We start from the raw sequence: 9,821 nt of genomic DNA, 5'->3' as shown, positions 1-9,821 counted from the left end.
ATTCAAATCATTCACGGGACTGAATTGACAGGTTATTACTATAGTTTTTACCTGCTGACTGTGTCAGCTTGCATACATTTCAGTTCTTCAGATTGTAGGATAGACAAATAGAGGCTTTTATCAGTGAATCTATATGGAGTAAACAGCAGAACTATGGATTTTCTATGGTTCATAAGTCAGTCTATGGAAAGGGATGAAATATTTGCCAACCACATATACTATAAGGGTGTAATATCCAAAATATATTAAAGAAACATACACAGTTTAGTATCACAAGAGCAAATAATGTAATTAGAAAATGAAGACAGACAGGACCTAAGTATAATTTTTCCAAAGTGAATATGCAAAAGGCCAGTGGGTATTGAAAAGGTGCCTCAACATCACTAATGGTCAGAGAACTAGAAGTCAAAATCATAACCAGGTATCACCTCATATATCTCACCATGGCTGTTGTCAGACAGAAAACAAATATCAATAAGATATGGGAAAAGGTATCTCTCAAATGCTGTTGATGTAAATGTGAAATGGAGCAGTCTATGTATGGAACACAGTACAGTGGTGACTCAGAAACTTAAAACATAAACCCCACTTGATCCAGTGATACCACTACTGGGATGTACCTGAAAGAACGGAAATCAGCATATCAAAGAGGATATGCACAGCCATGTTCATTGCCGCATTATTGACAAAAACCGAGCTATAGAAACAACCTAAAATATCTTTGATGGATAAGTGCTCAAATAAAATTATACACACACACATCCATGATATATCATTCATAGATAAAAAAGAGGAAAGTCTTGCCGTTGGTGACCAAATGGGGGAATCCGGAAGGCATTATTCTAAGTGAGGTCAGCCAGACAGAAAGACAAATACTGTATGGCCTCACTTACATGTAGAATCTAAAAAACAAGCAAACAACTTCATATTTACAGAGAATATGATGGTAGCTGCCTCAGGCTTCAGTGATGGGAAAAAGGGGCGATGAATGTCAAAAGGTAAAACTTTCTAGTTAGAAGGAAAAGTTCAGAGGATCTTATGTAGAGCTTGGTGACTATAGTTAATAATATGGTATTCTATGTTTAACAGTTGTTTAAAACATATCTTATAAATTATCACTAACACGCAATGAGTTAATTCTGTGAACTATGTGAGCTGATGATGCATTAACTATGCTCATCTGATTATGATTTAACTATATATACACTTACATATAAATTATATATAATTTTCATACTGTAAAATTTGTTTTTATTTATTATTAGGATTTACAATATCATATTTGTTTCAGAGGTGCAACATAATGACTCAATAAATATATACATAAATACAATTATATTTGTCAATCATCTCACAATAAAAAATAGTTTAAAAAGCAAAACCAGTCACATCACAAAATCAAGGACAACAGAATTAGAGGACTGATAATGACCAATCTCAGGACTTGGGAAGCTAAAGATAGTGTGGTAATGACCAAAAAGCATGAAATAGGTCAATGCAATATAATAGCTCAGAAATAGACCTCTGTAAATATAATCAGCTCATCTTTGACACAGTGCAGATTGTTTATTCAACTCATAATGCTGCTGGAAAAACTTGGCATAAAAAAACAGACCATGTATAGACTGTACACACTTTACAAAATTTAATTCAAAATGGATCTTATACTTGAATGCAGAGCATTGTAGTATAAAACCGTGCTAGATAGCCTAAGAGAAAGCCTAGATAACATTAGTTATATGAGGCCTTTTTAGATACAACATCAAAGGCAGGATTCATGAAAGCAAATGTTGGTAACCTGGACTACAGTAAAATTAAAAAATTTAAAATTCCTGAGAAAGAAAATATCAAGAGAAGGAGAAGACAAGCAACAATCTGGGAGAAATAATTCGTGCAAGACATATAGGATAAAAGACCCTTATTCAAAACATGCAAAGAACAAATAAAATTCAACAATAAGAAAACAAACAATCCCACTGAAAGTTGGGCACTTCACTGACGAAGACAGACAGGTGTCAAATAAACGTTTGAAAAGAAGCTCCATATCATATGTCATCAAGAAAATAAAAACAAAAACAATGAGATACCACTGCACACAGTTTGAATGGTCAGTTCCGACATTAATAGAAATGCTGCTAGAAGGTGCAGCACCAGGAAGTCGTGCATATTAGTTACAGGAATTCCAAATGGCACAGCCATTGGAAGCCAGATTTGGTGGTTTTTTTGCAAACCATATATACTTTTATCATGTGGTCCAGCAAACATGTTAGTTGGTATTTACCCAAAGGAGTTGAAAACTTATGTACACAAATGAAAATGAAAAATAATATCTATAGCAGCTTTGTTCTTATTTGCTAAAATTTGGAATGAACCAAGGTGACATTCAGCAGGTGGAAAGGTAAATGAATGTGGTGCATGCTGACAATGGGGTATTATACATAAATAAAAGGAAACGAGCCGTCTAGCTATAAAAAGACATGAATAAACTGAAATGCCCATTACTGAGCAAAATAAGCTAATTTCAAAATGTTCTTTATTGCACGATTCCAACTATATCACATTCTACAAAAGCCAAAATTATGGAGAATGGAAGAATTCAGTGGCTGCCAGAAGCTGATGGAAGTAAGGGAGGAAAGTAGGCAAAGCCCAGAAGATTCTGAGGGTAGTAAAATGCTCTGTGTGATGTTATACTCAAGAGTAAATGTCATTTTACATTTAAACAACTCATAGAATGCAAAACACTAAGATAGAAATGCTAATGTAAACTATGGATGTTGAGTAATTATGAAATGTCAGTGTTACTTTCTTGGTTTATAAGAGTCATGACTCTAGTTAGTATATTGCTCTTGTGGGAGGCTATGTATTTGTGGGTATAAGGGTTATGGAGAAAATCTCTATACATCACAATCAATTTTGTTACAAACCTAAAAATCTTCTAAAAAGAGTCTTCAAAGGAGTTTAAGTAAAAATATTACAAAATAAAGGACATATAATTATGATGATAATTGTTATTGAAATAAAAGATGGAATACCTAATGATTTTGGATGAATAGTCCCTTCAGCAACATTCCCAGAGACTTTTTTATCACATTATTTCTTAGACTATATATCATGGAATTAAAGGTTGGGGGAGCCATGGTGTAGAACATAGAAATGACAAGGTCAAAAATGGAAGGGGCCTGTGAAAACGGTCTCAGATAAGCAGAGAAACCAGTGGAGAAAAATAACACAATCACAATCAGATGTGGAAGGCAAGTGGAGAAGGCTTTTGACTGACCTTCTGTTGATGGCATTTTGTTGACAGTGGAGAAGATGTAGACATAGGAAACAATGATGAAAATAAAACAGCAGAAAACCAATACCACACTAATGAGGATAGGTACAATCTCTCTTATTATGTTTTCTGAGCAAGAAAGCCAGTAACTGTGAGATATCACAAAAAAAATGTTGGACGACATTAGAACCACAGTAGGATAAGGAGAAGGTACCGGCTGTGTGCATTATGGCAATCAGACCCCCACCCAGTCAGGACACAGTTGTCAACTGAACATGCATATTCACATTCATGATAACCTTGTAGTGCAGGGGGTGGCATATGGCAGCAGAGCGGTCAAAGCACATCACGGTGAGGAGATTCAGCTCTGCAGTCGCTAAAAACACAAGCAGAAAAACTTGGGCTACACAGCCAGGAAATGAGATGGAGTTACTGTGAGTCAAGGAGTTGGCAATGGATTTGGGAATTGTGAATGTAACTAGGTAAAGATCCAAGAAGGACAAATTCTTCAGGAAGAACTACATGTGGGTGCAGAGACGCTTGTCCAAAGTTATGGTCATGATAATGAGGACATTTTCCATTAGTGCAAAGATGTATATCGAGATGAAGAGCACTGAGTGCAAAATGTACATAGTTTCATTGTTAGAAAATCGAGTGAGGATAAATTCTGTCACAGCTGTGAGATTTCTTGTGCTTGGAGACATAAATCTGTATTAAAATAAAAAGAGAAATGAAATGTCATTTTCAAGTCCTTACATATTCAACTTACAATATAGTTGTATATTCATATAGTCATCACACAATCTATTTAATAAAAATGTTTCTCCTATCCTGTGGGTTGATCACTAACAGTACCTGAATAACACTGCTTTACTGAACCACTTTACACTCAGTGCACATGCACGTGCCATTTTTATTACCCAAATATGTTCTATGAAAGATGCTGAAAGACTGAAAATTTGAACCGTCCTTAACGTGAGTGTCCTGATGAAAAGCACCCTCCCCATATCTATAAATGAATCCTGAGAAACAAACTGATAACTACTAAAAATTGTGCCCTAATCTTAATGTCCTTACATCCTATCCCATGACTAACATTTGTTTCAGCACATCTTCCAAGAAATTGAACAGTAAACAATTCTTCAAAAAAATTGAATTACAGACCTTCCTCAATCCTGTAACCTATTTAAACTACATTCTCTCTACAAAATACTCAATCTGGAGATGTTCTTACATTTAACATTTTAATATAGAGATGGATCTAACTGCATTTTTCTCATTCATAATACTCAAATTATTTATCATAAAAGTAGGTGGTTTTATTCATATATGCATTATGGTTCTATGTGAAACATATCCTGATTACCTTAGGTATCAAATCCTACAGGGCATACCTAAGATTGTTGGCCTCATATTCATCTATTTATCACTTCCTCTTATTATTTCCCATTTTATCTGACTTTTCCCCCATATCTAATAAGTTAAAAAGTGTTTCACCATAATAATTTTTCTTTTTCATCATGTCTGAACTTCCAGTCCCACAATTACATGAACTTGTAAGTATGATATTTTCCATGGTCATCTATTCCCCATATATTTTCCTTTCTCCTTCTATCCCTATCATAAGATGAATGCAAATAGGTGGTGAGAGAGAAGGGACCATTTATAGCAGGAGCTAAATTCAGTCTTCTGTCAAGTGTAATTTTCCTCTTTTTGCAATAACACATTGATACCTTCTGTTTGTACAGATTTTGTTCATCAACCTTCATGCAAATGTGGTAAAATATTAAGCCTTTACTATACAATATTCTATCACACACACTCTTCTTATTCTAATTCTCTAAAATATTATGTTCTACTTTTCTCCATGGTGCTGTACAACATGAACATCTTCAGTAAATATTAGTTGTTAGGTTTGGGAAAATAATAATGTAAAGCAATTTAAATATATTAGTGGAAATAATTCCACATATTTTAATGAAAACAAAATAAAGTTTAGAACATATTCCTGTCAAAGATGCAAAAATTTTGGGGTGGCTTAAAATACATGTTCACAATGATAAAATTAGATTTGATATACATGTCCTGATGTCCCTGTTAAAATATTATGAATTCTTCATTTTACAAGATCCATGGCAGCCTTTCAGTGATAGACTAAGAAAAACCAAGGTGTTCATCATGATAAATAGATTTCCATATCTGTCCATCAGTTCTACTATGATATATTAAATGATTAAAAATAATGCTTCATAGAGTCCTTGAAGATACAATCTGACTCATATATGTCATTAATATTTTAGGGGTTGAAAATGTAACACACCTTTTTTGAAGACTCAACATTATTTTAATTTGAGTTTCATCTTGAGGCTCTTCATTCTTTACTGTCTACTTCTCATTGATTATTTCATTTAACATTTTATACACTTTCATCTTAGTATTCTAAATGCTAAATTCAGCACTAACAGATATGAATGTAATACTATAATAAAACCACTAAAAATCATAATCAGTGGAGTACCTTAAATTTAAGAAAAATAGTATTTTCTCCCACTGAAACTCACCTCAAAAAAGTTGATGTTGTTAATTGAACAATTTGTGAACCACAGAATAAATTGATCCCTCTAGATTTTTTTTTAGTGTTCATTCTTATAAAATGAGTATTTTAACTACTGTTACTTTTTCTCAAATATAAAATGAAAATTTATATCTAGAATACTTTAAATTTAAAATGATTTTTCCAAAAATATTATTTAATAGTATACCTCCAAATCGTGGTACATAAAAGTTCCAGTTGTCTACATAAGCTTTTTTTCTTGTGAAATTTACTGCCATCACAAGGACAGAAGGATATACATCTCAACTGAGCAGAGATGATTAGCTTTGTTGATTCCTCTGAAAAGTCATAAGATTCTCAACTCTGGCATCATCAATAACTCAGTCAAAAAAACAGGAGACCTGAAGAGCTTGACCATTTTACCTCTCCTGATGATCTCTTTCTTGTGTGTTTAACCGTAGTCCAAGAGTTGTAATTTATGAAGCTGTTTTATTCCAAAGGGAATATAGTGTTATTGTTTTCTCCATTAACCTGCTCAGTCAGTATCAGCCTGTACTAAATCTCACTCAATTATTAGTGCTATCAGTGTGCCATAATTTAACTTTGTTAGTGGTTTACATATCAGTGACAGGACTCCAGTTAATCTAGCATCCAATGTTTAAGTCATTTATTGAGTGCCCACTATGCGTCAGACTCAGTAGATGGCAATACGGCATTAAAAGCAATGCAGTGAGTCAAAGTCCAAAGGTGAGCGTGAATGCACTGTCTCTCGCCCAGAGATGGAGGCTTTGGAGAGAGACTGGAGGAAGAGAATACAGTGCAGTCCCAAAGGGAGGGCCGCTAACACCAGGTCAGTTAAGAACACAAGCGGAGGTGTGACAGGTGAGCTTGGCGATCTCCGGGGAGCAGGGAAATAAGAGACTAGAATATGAGAGAACAAAAAGATTTCATGATCAGGAATACTGCACTTCATGTGAAGCTGTTAATTTTCACTGTGAGAGGAAAGACACAGGTGGTTCTGAGTAGGAGAGAAGCATGTCATGTTATGCTTACCTTGATCACTCTCTGGAAAGTGTAGACTGTAGAGAAAGTACACTGGGAGGAGGACTGGATGCAAACACATGGAAAGGAAATATGTCCACAGATTCTAAGAATTACTATTGTTAATACACTATACTACACCAAACCATTTTACAGATTTAATTAATCGCTATCAAAATTATAATGCCATTTTTCAAAGAAATAGAAATTATCATTAATTAGTATGAAATAAAAAAATACTCCGACTAGCAAAAGCAGCCTTGAAAAGAGGGAAAAAGTTGGAAGCTCTCACTCTCATTTCAAGCATTATTAAAAAACCACAGTAATTAAAATAGTATAGTACTGGCATAAAAATAGATACATAGATCAATGGAACATATTGACTATCCAGAAATTAGTGCATTTATACATATTCAAGTAATATTCATCAAGGGAGCCAAGAAGATGAAATGAGAAATGATATCCTCTTCAATTAACAGTAGTGGGGAAAGTGAATAACTATATGAAAATACAATGGTCCCCTATTTTACAAAACTCACAAAAACTAACTCAAGGTGGATTAAAGACTTACACGTAAGATCTGATACCATAACTCTCCTAGAAACCAGACCCAAGCCGCCTTGACATTGGTCGTGGCAAAGTTTTTTGGATATGACACCAAAAGCATAAGCATCAAGGCAAAAATAAACAAGTAGGACTACCCTGAACTACAGCGCTTCTGCAGAGCAGAGAAACAATAAAAGAAAAGGCAATGCGTGGAAAGGGGAAAAATATTTGCAGACTGTCTATCTGACAAGGAATTAATACCCAGAATACATACATGCAATGTAATAGCAAAAACTAAGCAAATAAAATAAACAGAAAGTGGTTTAAAAATAGATATCTGCAATAAAATCCAAATTAAATGAGGTAACACTTCATGATCTGTTAGAGGGCTATTACCAATAAAATGAGATACTAAGTGTTGACAAGGATGTGTGGAGAAAAGAGATTCCTTGATGAGAATGTAAATTGGTACAGCCAGTGTGTAAGACACTGTGGATGTCACTCAAAAAATAAAACTACCATACAATTCACCAATACCATTTCTGCCTATATAACTGAAAGAAATGCAAATATTTTATTCATTTCAGTACTACACCCATAACGAAGAAAGATGTGGAAACATCTAGATGCATAAATCCTAAGTGTCCTTCAATGAATGATGGAAAAAGTTTGACTTCATATACATAATATATATATATATTAATATATATATTTATATGTAATGAAATATTATGCAGTTCTATAAGTGGAAATTTTGCCTTTCTCAATAATTTGGATAGTTCTTGGAGGCATTATACTGAGTGACATAAGTGAGATATACAAAGAATAACACTATGTTTTTATTTATATGCGGGGTCTAAAGAAGCTGAACTCATAGAATTAGAGCATCAAATGTTTATTGCTGGGTCTTGGATGAGGGAGAAATTTGGAGTAGTTGGTCAAATGGAACAAATTCCCAGCTGTAAGACAAATAAAAGCCGTTTCTCTAATGTACAGCATCATGACTATAATTAACAATACTGTGTATATACTTGGGGGTTATTTAGAAAGTAGGTCATATTATCACTACACACACAAATCATGATTATGTGAGGACTTAAAGGTGTTAACTAAACTTACATTAGGAACAATTTTTCAATGCATTTGTGTCTAATTATAACATTATACACTTTAAGTCTACTTATGTTTTGTTTCAATAATACCTAAATAAATCTAGGGAAAAGTAATGCAAGAACAAAAGGAGACACACTATGACAATTTCGCTGCTATTGATACTAATTTTGATCACTCACTTGAGATGATGACTGCCAACTTCTCCAGGAGTAATGATCAGTACTAGGTGGGCAGATACCTGGATACTAGACTCCTTTTTAGATTGAAAATTATTATTCCATTTTTCAATCCCTTAAGTTATTTATATGCTTGCTATACACTCTCCTGACATTCTGTGCAATGTGCTTAGTGGGGCTTTTTTTTAGTGAATAACACATTTTTTATTAAGTTATCATTGATATACACTCATAAAGGTTTCACATGAAAAACATTGTGGTTACTACATTCACGCATATTATAAAGTACTCCCCATACGCCAATGCAGTCACTGCCAATAAGTGTAGAAAGATGCCACAGAATCACTACTTGTCTTCTCTGTGCTACCCTGTCTTCCCTGTGACCTCCCCACACCCCACATGTACTAATCATAATACCCTTCATTCCCCTGCTATCTCCCTCTCCACCCACCCTCTCTCTTCCCTCCCCTCCCCTTTGGTAAGCACTAGTCCCTTCTTGAAGTCTGTGAGTCTGCTGCTGTTTTGTTCCTTCAGTTTTGCTTTGTTGTTATACTCCACAAATGAGGGAAATCATTTGGTACTTGTCTTTCTCCACCTGGCTTATTTCACTGAGCATAATACCCTCTAACTCCATCCATGTTGTTGCTATGGTAGGATTTGTGTTCTTCTCATGGCTGAATAGTATCCCATTGTGTATATGTACCACAACTTCCTTATCCATTCATCTACTGATGTACACTTAGGTTGCTTCCATATCTTGGCTATTGTAAATAGTGCTGTGATAAACATAGGGGTGCATGTGTCTTTTTAAATCTGAGATCTTGCTTTCTTAAGGTAAATTCCTAGAAGTGGAGTTACTGAGTCATATGTTAATTCAATTTTAGTTTTCAAAGAACCTCCATTCGGATTGCACCGATTCATATTCCCACCAACAGTGTAGAAATGTTCCCTTTTCTTCATATCCTCATCTTCAGTTTTAAATGTTTGTACCAGTGGAAAGTGTTCATGCAATGTTAGATTCTATATACTTTTTGAAATGGGAGCCAAGAAAAGTTGTTAATGTGGAACGTGCAGTTAAGAAGGGATCCAAAAGAAACAACAAGTGTCCTTTGCTCTT

The 9,821-nt window shown here is 34.4% G+C and overlaps 1 pseudogene; it reads right to left on the bottom strand.

The window, feature by feature from the left end:
- Positions 1 to 3,032: 3,032 nt before the first annotated feature.
- On the bottom strand, positions 3,033 to 3,978 carry LOC118907742 (olfactory receptor 14A16-like; annotated as a pseudogene).
- Between the last annotated feature and the right edge of the window lie 5,843 nt (positions 3,979 to 9,821).

This window comes from Manis pentadactyla, chromosome 13 (assembly GCF_030020395.1).
Source record: "Manis pentadactyla isolate mManPen7 chromosome 13, mManPen7.hap1, whole genome shotgun sequence".
Classification (NCBI taxonomy): domain Eukaryota; kingdom Metazoa; phylum Chordata; class Mammalia; order Pholidota; family Manidae; genus Manis; species Manis pentadactyla.
Note: the sequence above shows the minus strand (reverse complement) of the source record. Positions and strands in the feature narration are given on the sequence as shown.